The sequence below is a fragment of the Lissotriton vulgaris genome, chromosome 10 (genome assembly GCF_964263255.1).
Source record: "Lissotriton vulgaris chromosome 10, aLisVul1.2, whole genome shotgun sequence".
Classification (NCBI taxonomy): Eukaryota; Metazoa; Chordata; class Amphibia; order Caudata; family Salamandridae; genus Lissotriton; species Lissotriton vulgaris.
In genome coordinates, this window is record NC_141698.1 from 68,289,395 (window position 1) to 68,298,196 (window position 8,802).

Genomic DNA, 8,802 nt, shown 5'->3' on the forward strand with positions numbered 1-8,802 from the left:
TCCCCAGCCCAAATTAAAACATAAGACCCTTCAATTTCCTTTATAAAGCAATCTAAGTCCCTTTCTAATGAATCAATTACAGTGCTCCTTGAGTTGTCAAAGACATTATTATAAAAATGTATAATAGCAAAAGTATTTTTTCCATTGGAGGTTAATATTAATAATAACTGATAATAATGTGAGTCAATAAAAATTTTCCCTACAGTCAGGGAGGATGTGACTGGAATTAAAATGGCCAAGCCTCCCTTCGCCCTTCCCGTTCTAGATGGTATTGCACTTGTACAAATGCTTTGATACCCATTTATACAGAATGTTTCGGTACACCAGGTTTCTTGAAATAAAACTTCCCCCAGTCCCTCCAGTGTGTTTTGCCAATTGCCATAATTTATCTTATTTTTGATTCCAGCTATATTCCATGTCGTGATTTTTAAGATGTTACTCAAACATAGTTCATGGTCTGCTATCATGTGGTTAACAGTTCGGGCACTATAATCTTGCTCAGGTGCGACCTCTATCTCTTTTCGGCTATAATCAAGCTCAGATGCTTCCTCTATCTCTCTTTCACAGGTATCTATGAAAACAACCTTTTTCACTTTTAATTTAGGGTTGCCATTTTCCGTGTTGGTATTTCTGATTCAGTGATTATTACCAAGGATCAGCGCCCTACTGCCCCCATCTGTAGCACTAATATAAGATTTATCAGACATTGAATTATTTGCTTCTGGGTGTATCTTTGTACGACTTGCGCCTTGCTTGGAAGCTATAGTTCTTGCATTTAGATCACTTTGTGTGATGGTTTTTGGAAGAGTAAAGATTAGTCTGTCATTTTTACACTTGTTAACACTGTGCAGGTACAGGTTACACCGCATTGGTACCAGGTTAAAACATAAATATAGAATTAGGCAACAGAAAAGTGACCAGCCAACCTCTGCAAAGGTCCTTCCACTGCGCTGCAACATGTGTTGCTGCGTTTTTAGTAACTTTTGAACCATTTGAGAAACAACTTTTTGGGGTAAAATCTGCAGATTACGCAGCAGATGATGGAATATGTGGCAAAGGCAGAAAATCCATTGCTATGCAAAAAACGCAGCGTCTGACCAATCACATAATTCCAGTGGCCCTGGTCATACGCTTCCAGCTGCACTGATGTTGAGATAATCAGTGCAGAGATTTACATCTGTTTAGTTGATTCACATGATGCCCAGGTTTAGGTATAACTTTCCCTGCTGGAGTCACTTCTACCCTGCTGAAAAGTAGATTTTTGACATTTCTTTCTGGTGAGCACTTGACTTTCCTTCCCCTACAAACACTGAATAAACACAATGTGGACAATCCACCTCGGTAATTAAACATTAGAGGTGTTTAAATAATCCTTTTTTACTTTTCATGGAAAATGATTCTTCATGCAGTGTTTTCTTCCCCAAACTCTGTTGAGTACAGATGTACTTGATGTATTTACTCACACTTGCACCCCTCATACCTAGGGTTACACCTGGCAGGTGTTTTTTATCAGCGTGACAGTATTTTAATGTCATGGATACTACACAAATTTAGAAAATAAAGCTGGTAAGTTTTACCCCTTATCTTCATATACTTAAAAAAGTAGGGGCATATCAACAATAAACGGCGATAAATATCGCAAAGCGCGCTTAGCGCTTTTTAACTTATCACCATCTATCGCTGGAATTAATCGCCTGGTTAGCGCGTTATTAACAAGGCATTTCTCCAGGGCAATAACATTTCAGCGATAGGAGGGAAATGGCAAAAACATAGCTGGAAAACCAGCGTTGATCTCCTGAATACGGCGATAACCTTGCTGATACGACCCTGTGATCATGTCACCATAATCCACCCCAATGTAAAACATACATAACTCATGTTTTTTGCAGACGTCTGGAAGCAGCATTAAGGGCGAGATAGGGCTAAAAAGAATATCGCTACGCCGGACGGGGCTGCGCTGTAAATATCGCGAAGCCCCGTTAGCGATATTTCACAATGAAGTTTCACGAGGCACGCCCACCTTGCATCTTATTAGGGATGCGAGGCGAGGCAGCAAGAAACCGGGCGCTAATGCAAGGAAACACGCGCTAGCGTGTCCTTGTAGATAGAGCTATAATATTATCACCGCTTTTCGCCCGAAAACAGGGAGTGTTGTAGACAAGAACAAAGATGGCATTTGGACCCTTGTGCTAGGGAAAAAGCCAAGCAGAAAGCTGTGCTACAGAAGTACAAACTCAGCATCTTTCAAGCCAGATCTCCCTTCCTCACCAATAACATCCTTGCCACAGACAACTCTTCTAGCATGCTATTCAAGGTGATCAAGGAGATCTCTGAACCTCCAGGGACACAGTTGTGGTCCCCCTCACAAGACCTCTGTGACAGAATAGCTGCCTATTTCCATGACAAGGTACTTAAAATCTTTCAGGAGCTTGACCATATGGAAACTGAAGAACTTGAGGTCGAGGAGTTCACTCAGAACCAAGGAAAGTATGCTCCTCTCACTCTTGTAGCTTTTCCACAGATCACGGTCCAGCAAACCCAGACTCTCCTCATGGGCCTCAAATTCGCTCTCCCTCAGACCCCTGTATGCCCCTCACTCGTAAGTTGGTCCGTAGTCCGATTTCAGACTTCCTGTGTAAGGTGTTTAACAACATTCTCCTATCCGGCAGCTATCCGGACACTTGGAAGAAGGCCATCGTCACATCATTTCTCAAGAAACCCAATGCTAATCCATCTGAATTGAATAACTTTGACCCCATCTCACTTCTCCCTGCACCCGCAAAAATCCTAGAGAAATTAATTAACACTGAGTTGATGAATTATTTCAACTCCCATGAGATCTTAGATCAGTCTCAAAATGGTTTCCGCGCCGATCCCAGCAGCGAGTCCGCCCTCATTGCTGCAACTGATCACGTATGCAAAAAGCACAATTGATGGACAGAATGCATAACAATGTCATACATTCACCCCAGTACAGAGATTTGGGTCTAAATCCATCGTTTTTTTGCTCACCATGCCATTCCAGTTTGGACCCAGCCATATGCAAATCAGTCTTGACCCTGCGCCCAATGGCTACAGTCCAGCCCGAACTGACAGGCCTGGTCCTCCCTGGACGGGAAACAAGCATCCTAGGACCGGTTTCGGACTTTCAGCCCTCATCAGCCAGGATAGCTTGACTCCAGTGGCATGGAGAGCAACTGATCACATACACATGCAGGTAGACCGGGGTGGCTCAGCAGTGCTGATTATGCTCAATCTGTTGGCTGCTTTTTACACCGTTTCCCCTACATGGATGGTCCAGCGACTGCTGTAGGTGGAGTCTCGGGAAAGGCCTTGCAGATTCTCCACTCCTTTCTGACCGGGAAAACGAACACTGTCAGCTGCGGGGTCTTTAGATCTAAGGCCTTCAGCCGACCCTCTGGGGTTCCCCAGTGCTCATCTCTGAGCCCTACATCTCTGAGCCCGACCCTCTTTAATGTGCATGTGACCCTTATGGCTAAGCTCATAAGATCTTTTGGGTTCCAGGTGATCTCCTATGTGGACGACATGCAGATCATTGTTTTCGTCTCCAATGATTTGCAACTGGTCGTAGAAAAATGTAACCACTGCATGGCTAGCACTATCGGCTGGATGCAGAACAACTCCTTTAAGATCATTACTGAGAAAACTGAGGTCCTAGTTTTTGATCCGCAGAACTCCATCTGGTCGAATGCCTGGTGGCCGGCGGACTGTGGTCATCTCCCCATTCTGGCTAGGACAGTTAAAAACCTGAGGGTCATTTTTGACGAAGGTCTGACCTTTTGATTCTCAGGTCAGTCGCACTGTTAGCACCTGCTCCTATATTTCAAAAACCCTCAGAAAGGTGCTCCCGAATATTCCAGCAGACCTGCACTGGCTCAGCGTCATCACACTAGTCACCTCCCGGCTTGACTACAGCAATGCCTTGTACCTCAATATCAGCATGGCCTCCCTGAACAGGCTTCAGGTCGTCCAGAACGCGGCAGACATGCTGATCCTTAAAATACCTAAGCATCTGTCAGCAAGGGAGGGGCTCTGTGCTCTGCATTTGCTCCCTATTAGGAAGCGCATCTCTTTTAAAGTGCTGAGCACGGTCTATAAGGCCTTGCACAGCAAAGGCTCGCAGCAGCTGAAAACCATGTTTCAATGGTACATTCCTGGGAGGACCTTGAGATCCTCCACCCAGAGAAAATGGATCTCTCCGAAATACCGGAAAGTCAGATGGGGCGGGCGCTCCTTCTCTATGGCGGCCGCAAAACTTTGGAATACCCTGCTCCCCTCTATCTCGCATGCGGATTCGCTCCCGAAGGTTAGAAGCTGCTGAAGACATTGCTTTTCTCAACGTAGTCGGCAGCTCTGTGTTCTCCTTTCTCTCCTCGACCGTCCAGTGCCTTGGCACCTACGGGTATTAGTGCGCTTTATTAATCCTATCCTATCCTGAAGACTGCAGTCTGATTTATATGTTTGCATTCATCAATAAATATCTTGTGATTATGGCTAGGGTGTGTGATTTTTTGTGATTTTTTTATTACAGAGGTGCAGTCTTGCAGAGATTCCGATTGCTGGGCTACCCCCTATAGCTGCAGCGTTTTCGAATTTGGCTTACACTCACAAACATCTCCAACACACTTAGTAGTTGATGCTGAAAATGGATGTGCAGTTTGGGAATGGATAATTTTAATATAGCCTGATAGCTATACCCACTGTAAAAGGCCTTGAACCTGAGTTATAGTCCCAGCCGCTTATAGGACTGAACCACAAGACCCTGACCCCAAGTTATAGTCCGGAGCTGCTAATGAGAGAGAAGGCCTTTAACAACTGGTATAGCCCGAGGCAGATGGGCTGTAAGGCTATTAGAGCATTCCACCAATTGAGGGAAGAATGTTCTAAATAAAAAGAGAGAAACAGAAAGACAAATATTGTAATGATGGAGCAGATGGCTGATAACAGCCATTATTGCGCTGAACAACTTTACTGTCTTCAATGGAGCTCCCAACATTCCAGTGTTCTAATATGGTTTTCGTTAGACTTTGAAACTGGATTTATGTTGACAGTTCGAAAGAGACAGGAATGTCCATATTTGAATGTGAATAAACATATAGAAAAAAATCCCAAACTACCTGTGTTCATCATAGCATTTGCAAGAACTACTTAAAGTTTGGAAGACAGAAAGATTTGCAACTTTACGAATCCCTACCTAATATGACACCAAACTGGTGTTGGCTTTTTAGACATTAAGCGGGAGTCACCCTCATAATTTATGGATTGACTTCCTCTTGTAGCATCTATCCTAAAAATAGAAAAATCCATTCTTTATAGTACTTTACAAATTATTTTAATTTTAAAGTTGTTGGTTTATTAGATATCCAAAGTTGGTTCTACATAACAAAGCGTATTACTATTCAGAAGGACTCGACCATTTTGTGTTTCATCCCCCGGCATATTATACGATGGCCTTTCTCAAGGCTTGGAAGAATCGAAGTTTGTCCTGTTCCTAGTAATGCTAATCTGTTCCACTGAATGCTCAGTACTGATATTCATGTTGATAACATTTGTAGTAGATTACTTATGGCCTGTTCCTGATGTCCATTTTATAAGACTACAACAAGACACATATAAATGTTTGGCTTAGGGAACTTGAGACCCATTCTATCCTCAACCCAACAGTTCACGAACTGGAAAAGACAACTGTTGTCTCAATTATTCCTCACAACCTCTCTCTCGCTAATGGTCAGTGGCTGTCAAAAGCCAGGACATCTGTTTCGGGAGCCACCAATATTGTTGTTTGATGCATGACAAGTTGTGGGTTCGGAACTGCCCATCACGTTCGATCTGCTGGCCAAATCCTTGCTTCTCTACCCCAAGCCAGGTCCACAACAAGCCATGAGGAGTTGAAAAAATGAAAATCCATCCTTGGTCCAAGGGGATACTATGGGGAGTAAAAGAAGACATCACTCATAGTATCCATGACTAATCAAGATCCTGCAAACCCATTGCGCACTCCCAGAAAGACTCCCTTGTGGGCTCTTCTCTTGATTTGGTTAAGACTGTGTTGGTCGACCATATTGACTTTGCGACTTCCATCTGCTCTTCAGCTCTGTTCTACTTTTCTTCTTTTGCTGCACCTTCACCCCCAGGCTCACATTCGGCCCAAGGTCAATGAATATCTGTGAGACACGGAAGACTCAGGGATCCCTACTCACACTCTGCAGGTGGTCTCATCATTTTGCATTTCACTACTGGCAAAGGGAATGTATTTGATGCCCTTGACACCACACTACAGAGAACCAAGCTAGTTACAGGACAGTAAAGTACGTTGTGCACTCTATGGCCATCGCAGTACTGGCAGAGACAGGACAAGAAGCAGCCACAATAAGACCAGGTTACCACAGGTACTGAGTTGGTCACCGGTAGACGTACTGCGGAAAGGGACTCTTCCACTCATGTGGCAGAAGCCATTTTGAAATCAGAATCTTCCGCTCATGTGGCAGAAGCCATTTTGACATCGGAATCTTCTGCTCATCTGGCAGAAGCCATTTTGAAATTGGAGTCTTCTGCTCATGTGGCAGAAGCCATTTTGAAATCGAAATCTTCCGCTCCTGTAGCAGAAGCCATTTTGAAATTGGAATCTTCCGCTCATGTGGCAGAAGCCATTTTGAAATTCCACTCCGCTGCCACTCTACTTAGAATACAAGTATCACCAGTCAATATAATATTGAGAATTACTTTGATCTTTTAGACTGTTCAGGACTAGGTCCTCATGCTCAAAGGAATTTAAGTGAAGTACAGACTCCCACAAACATGGATAGGTCGAATGAATGAACTTCTACTGGCATTTTTCTCTTATTTTCAGCCTTCCGCGTACAGTAAGTCTTGTCAACGAGAAACAGAAAGCCTTACATCTGTGAAGAGAAACTGAACTTCAAATATCTTTACAGCGATCAAAGGATTACCTGTACATGAGGAGGCCGGCTTTCTTCTCTCGTGTTTCCTTGTTTGCGGTCTCCTTTGCAGTTCTCATTAACCGCAGAGCATGTCTGGCATTTTTTATACCAGCATACTGTTTTTGTTGAATTTGTATCCTATCCACTACAAAATTGCCAGGGAGGTCTGCACTGGAGGGGGTGGTGGCTGTGGTGATCTGGTGACGAGGATAGTGGGGGGTGTATTTCTTAGAGGGGCCATTGGACAGGTGGGCCATGACGTATTGCAGTGGAAAGTCCACCATTTGCCCTGAGAAGTCCCTTGTGAAACAGAAATGCTTCCCACTGCTCTGAAGAACCACTCAAGCTGCTCATTTCTGTTTTGTTGCTTTGTCTGCTTCCCACTTTGCGACATTCACAAATCTTTTTTAAACATTGACAAAGCCAACAGATCCAGTGCTGGCTGACAGCCTAGTGGCTTTCTCAATGATTTTTGATGGATGGTTTTTGTAAAAATTATTATCATAGGAGCTGCCAGTCAATCAAAAAGCACAAGTTGTCATAGAAGCCCCTGTCACTCAAGGGGACTACTTTTTGTGCAGATGCGCTCCCACTAAACAGCAGAATGCCATCATTCACAATGAAGGTAGCCAATGGTTGAAGTGGGCTGACCTACTGTCCTACAGTCTGTGCTGTAGAAGACGGAAAAAAGGTGAATGACACAAAAATAGATCATTGGATGAAGATGGCTGTCTGAAAGGTCGTATATGTAAGCAAATGTCTAATTTTGCTAAAATCAAAAAGATCTTTGCTAACACCAGACCAAAAAACTATTTGCAAAATTGTGAGTCATGTAACTTTGCAATCTACAAACCCCTAGTCTAGAAGAGCGCAGATTGCATGTACTTAAGTTAATATTTCATATTATTCTATGTGAAATCTGCAAATTATTTGAAAAACAGAAGAACTTTAACATCTGAAATTTTATGAAATAAGATCATTCAGCATTACTCGCAACCTACCAGGGATGCAAATGCGCTCTTGCTCAAACAAAGAGAGCCCAATCCATTTAATTTCATTTCATGAAGCTTTATTCGGTACATAAAAACAATGACCATAAAAGCACACAAGCAAAATATATTACAATATAATAAGCACAGATTAAAAATGATGAATGTTTTAAAATATCATACTTTTTCTAGACTGAATAGATTTACATATAAAGGTAGCAATATAAAAACATTTGTCCGCAGAGTTCATATTATAAATCAACTTCATGGCGTCATCCACATTAAAAATACCATACTTTACAAACAATGGTTTTAAGTAAACAACCCTAAGATTCAAAAATAGCGTGCAAATTAGCATAAAGTGCAGGGTGCCTTGTTTTGAGTGCCCATCACATGGGCAAGGGCCAACAGGATGCTTCTTTGGGTGGGGGAAGGCCACCAGGACGTGGGCCGTTCCAAATCTAAGTCTAGTTAAGACAAATCTATGGGCTGGTCTTGTTTCCAGGCTTAAGTACTGCTGGAAGCCTTCACTTTCAATGTATTTGTTATAATGATGGACTGTGGTAAGGCAACCATTAGCTGCTAGACGTATTTGGGCTCTATACAACATAAAAATATTTTTCATATCCTGTTTAGGGATATTTCCAGCAGAACCCGGGTCTGTCAATATGTTGAGCCCATAAATAAACTGAAAACTGTCTACAACATACTTAAGCCAAGGTATCTTGGTCCAATTATCCAGGTCTAGACAGTCCTTGATGGCAAGTTGATTAAAAACTGTCTCTTCTTTACGCCAAATAGCTCGCCAAAGCATCAGGGGCCTTAACAAAATAAGGTCACCTAAATAGGCA